The sequence below is a fragment of the Lolium perenne genome, chromosome 1, assembly GCF_019359855.2.
Source record: "Lolium perenne isolate Kyuss_39 chromosome 1, Kyuss_2.0, whole genome shotgun sequence".
Taxonomy (NCBI): domain Eukaryota; kingdom Viridiplantae; phylum Streptophyta; class Magnoliopsida; order Poales; family Poaceae; genus Lolium; species Lolium perenne.
Window position 1 is genome coordinate 92,328,957 of NC_067244.2, and position 4,795 is coordinate 92,333,751.

Consider the following 4,795-nt stretch of genomic DNA (forward strand, 5'->3'; position numbering starts at 1 on the left):
GTCGTGAGATTGATCGAACTAAATTTTTAAACAAGCCAAAGTTATTGTGGGGCTCGATATAAAAAGGTCGAAAGAAATGATGGAGTCATATAATTCGTGGTTTACATACTTCCACTATGAACAATACTACCAAAATTTACTTGAAACTTGTTGGCCATGCCATTCTGCTATCCCCAAAAAAAATCAAATATGAATCCTTGTGGCACGACCATGTTGGGGTTCACTTCTGGCTATCTACCCAGCCGAGCATGCATGCTCTATTACCTTGTACGAATCCTCGTTTTAAACCAAGAAGAAGTGAACAAACTCCCCCCCCCCCCCCCGCCACACACACACACTCTCTCTCTCTCCACTAACCGGCTTTAGATATCGCATCATTTGTCTCTCAGACTCCATTGATTTGCCCCAAGTTCAACAAGGTCGCTCCCTTTTCCTCTGAGAGTCCATTTTTTTATTTGCTGGTGTCACTTGTGCTAAACTGTCATTCCTTGTACTCCCTCCGATTCATATTACTTGATGGTAATATAGATGTATCTAGACACATTTTAGTTGTAGATAAATCCATTTTACAATCAATTAATATTGATCGGAGTTGCAGTGTGGTATGAGGCCTACCGCCTGCCACCGTCGACGAGGTTCCAAGTAAACGGTGCCAGAAGAAGAGTAGCGCGGTGTGACGCCCCGGAACCGGTATCCTGAGGATTCCAGCGATCCCGCCGAAATCCTCGTGATATCGATTTAGAGACGCCCTCCGACACGACGTGCGCGACGAATCACACACGTGATGCCAGAGGAATTAACATGAGCAGTAACTTTACAACAGGATTACAATAGAGCCCACAAGATACATATATTACAACGACTCCAACGAGTCAAGATACAAATATACAATACAAAGATCCAAATCATACAGAAAAGCGAATACATCCGAGTACGGACAAGATACAAATTGGACTAAGAGTCCTGAAGATAACCAGTGGCGTCCACAACCCTGCCCAGGCCAAGCTGGAAGGGTAACCTTGCTAACGTCATCTTCATCGAACATATCTTCATACCTGCCCGGTTATATCCCGTAGAAGCAGCAATAAGTACGGGTTCGTACTTAACAAGATTTCAAGACGTATAAGCATTCGTCAACCAGTCGTCCTTTGTACTTGAGGCACGCAGGGGACTTAGAGGACGCAAGAGGAACGTCATAGGCAATATGGTGGGGTTAAGCGGCAGCGCGCAAGCACTAAAAACCTATAGAGACACTCTACAACATTCGTCTAATCAGAGAAGATGAGAGAGCGCATAAACTAACAGTTCTATACTCTGCAAACATAACACAGCCGACGTGTTCCCCCTCCGCAAAGAGGTACTGGCAAAGGCACTCACACTATTGTCAAGTTTTAACCAGTTATTATTTAAGTTGTTCTATCTTACTATGCAAGTTATTAGTATCGAAACAACATGTGTAAGTTGTCTATGGTCGAGTCATACAGCTCCAAGTCGTCCATAACCGCGGACGCGGCTTATCGATAAGATTGTAACCCTGCAGGGGTGCCCAAATGTGCCCACACGCACGATCAACCCACTTACGACAGGTGGATATCACGACACGCACTCTCCTTCACTACAACAATGTCCAGGAAGCCACCTAACTAAGTTAACCCGTTTTAGAGCCTGATCGGAACTCTAACGCGGACCTAGCTGTTGCGAGAACGGCTAAGAGGATTAGAGCCCACTAGAGGATGACCTCTTAACAATACGTGCCGCACCTACGGACGTGCAAGAGACAACGGGGTTACAAGGCAACATGGCTTCCCCAAAAGTAACATCATATCATCTGACCACAAAGAAACAAGCTTGCACGCCCGGGAGAAACAAAACAAACATCCAAACTAGTTGTGGCCACTGGACAAAGCGGTAGATTCCGGCAGTGATCGAGGGGAGACCCGGTAAGCATACCCACGTGTGGTTAGAGCGCTCAGTCTCGGAACAGATAACAAGAACTCGGGGTCCTAAGATATTTAGGAAACACAAGTGAGTCGTCATAAAACGATCAGCTGACCCACCGATGCCTCCGCTAAACAATTATCAACAACTAAAGTAACCATGATTCTTCCCAGCATATAACCCGATAAGATAATAACAACGGTAACAAGATAAGACAACACTAGCATGCACTACAACTCGCAAGGGCAGACTCGATAACCAAACATTAGCCGTAGGAGGTGGTGGTGGCAATATGGGCTGCTGACAAGAACGCAACTTAAGGATAGCATGAGGGAGAAGGAAAAATAAAATAGGTAAGAGACTCCTGCAGGGATAGGAGTATAGGGGAAAATGCTTGCCTGTTAAAGCTTGCCGAGGAACATCCGGAGAACTTGTCGTATCTCACCACGGCACTTTGCGATCCTATCCGGAAGAAGCAAATGCTGGAACAAACAACGTATGCAAGTCTTACTACTACGGATAAAGAACCGGCATGAGCAAGATGCAGGCATGCATGACATGGCAAAGATGGTGCAATGCAACTTATCCAAATTAATCGGAGTCGGAACCCCGGACAAACAAATTAAGTTGGAGTTGCATTTCTACCGCCAAATTTAAGGGTGTATTAGCATAGCAAACATGGCAGGGGTGAGCTACATCAAAGTTAAATGGAACCGGGACAACATATATATAATATCCCACATATTCCATATGTTATCTATTAGGTGATAATGCAAACTACCACGAAATTTTATGATGCATGGTGCAACAGCAAGCGTGGATGGCATATTCATGTTCCTCATGTTTTTCTGATCAATTTTCATATATAACACTTGTTATTTGGAGTTATAGATTGAGAGATATAAAATAGACAGATTTGCAAAATAAATAAACAAAACAGAGAAAAGATTGGGCTGGATCTGGGGGGTGGCCTGCTACCTAGCCGGCGGGACGAAAGCTGGTGCGTGCGGGCCGGCCCACTTCTGGCGTGCGAGCGGCGATGGGAAGCTACGGGCCGCGCGGGCGATGAGATGCACCGGGTCAATGTGGGTTGAACCCAAAAAAAGGTGGGTTTAATTTGCCTTCCACGGGATTTGAGCACAAGACCTGATGCTAAGGGATCAAGGGACTAACCAGCGCGCTGCTGATTCGGATTGTGTTAAGAGGATGGCGCACAGCCTGTTGAACAAAGTCAAAACGGAGCTCAGGAATGAAAACCATGGCGGGACGGAGCTCAGGTCGACCATCGATCTTGCAGGTCAGGGCGAACCAGGACAGGTGAGATGGCGTCGGGGATGCGCCTTGATGCGTGGAACCAGGACGGGGTGGCGCCGGAGCCGGGGCATCACCGGAGCGGCGTCGGCGGCGAGCGTCTGCGGACGAAAACGGTGGTCAACGCCGGCAGCAACATAGAGAGGAACGATGAGACCGAGGAGAGGTTTGGGAGGACGGGTATCTCACCCTGAAGCTCATGGAGGGGTCAGGGAAGCCGCGGGAGGGCCAGACCGGCCAGATTCTTCGTCGGAAGGTGGTCGCCGGAGGGTGGAATCGGCGAATTTGCCGGCGATTGAAGGAATCCCAGGCCGATTCCTTGCAGGGAGATCATGAGGACGTCGAGCCGCAACTCATGGTACTCTCAGATGGAGGCGGGGTGGTCTGTAGTGGCAACGCCATGGTGAAGAGGATGGTGGCAGTGGGGTTTTCTCCTTCTCGTTTGCTCACAGAGAAGAAAATAAAAGGTGGGTAAAGAGGAGGAAGTGGCGGCGGGGCTAGGAGGAAGGGGAGACTAGGGTTTGCTCACACGCTGGAGAAGGGTTAAAAGGGAGAGAGGCGCGATGTGAGTGCGGTGGTTGGAACGGTGACGTGAGCCACGGCAGAGTCACGCCTCCTGCGTGCTCAGTTGGAGAAGACGACAACCAGGTTAGGCTCCTCTCAGTGAAGGGGTATGGGCCAGGTTTGGAGGAAAGAAGTTGGGCCAGAAAAGAGAAGAAAGAGGGAGGAAGGAATGGGCCGCCGGGAACTGGGCTGGGCTGCTCCGGATAGTAAGAAAAAGGCCAGAAGGATGGAGGGGTTGGGCTGAGAGGAAGAGAGGGCCCAGGGTAGAAGGTTAGGGTAAAACCATACGAGAGGGAAAACAAAATATTTAGGATTTATAAAAATAGTTTTTATTTTATTTTGTGAAACCATGGATGATATGATGCATGATGTCATGATGTTGCATAAAAGAAAAAGAACAACCAAAATCTATTAGGGGCATTTTCCTGGGCCGCTACAATCGACACCACTAACAAGGAATCTCGCCCCAAGATTCCACGTCCAGGTAAGGGGAGAGAGGTGGAACTATCGGTTCTTCTGGCGACATGTTGATCTTCTCGACACCACTAACAAGAATTGTTGCTCTGATGTTGATGATGCGTTACTGTTGAGATCCTCCGAAGAACGAACCTAATAGGTGAGGGGCAAAGATCGACCAACCCACGTGGAAGCCTAAGACTCAGAGAAGCAGATAAGAGAAGATTCAAAACTCGCAAAGGTAAGAGGAGAAAGATTATAGATAAGGAGAAAAATCAGAGCTAATCAGAACTATCCAACGAATTTTTCGAAAATAGTTTGGACTCTCTAAACTCAACGACCATTGGCAAGGTTATCCTAAAGGCTGGACTAGTGGGGTACCGTCAACCTGATGCTCTGATACCAACTTGTGACGCCCCGGAACCGGTATCCTGAGGATTCCAGCGATCCCACCGAAATCCTCAAGATATCGATTTAGAGACGCCCTCCGACACGACGTGCGCGACGAATCACACACGTGATGCCA

The 4,795-nt window shown here is 48.0% G+C and overlaps 1 long non-coding RNA gene across 1 annotated transcript; it reads right to left on the reverse strand.

The window, feature by feature from the left end:
• Window positions 1-813: 813 nt before the first annotated feature.
• Window positions 814-3,136, reverse strand: LOC139830624 (uncharacterized). Its single transcript, XR_011743491.1, has 2 exons — window positions 2,917-3,136; window positions 814-2,420 (listed from the first exon to the last, which is right to left on the reverse strand). It is a non-coding gene; the product is annotated as an uncharacterized lncRNA (long non-coding RNA).
• Window positions 3,137-4,795: the final 1,659 nt, after the last annotated feature.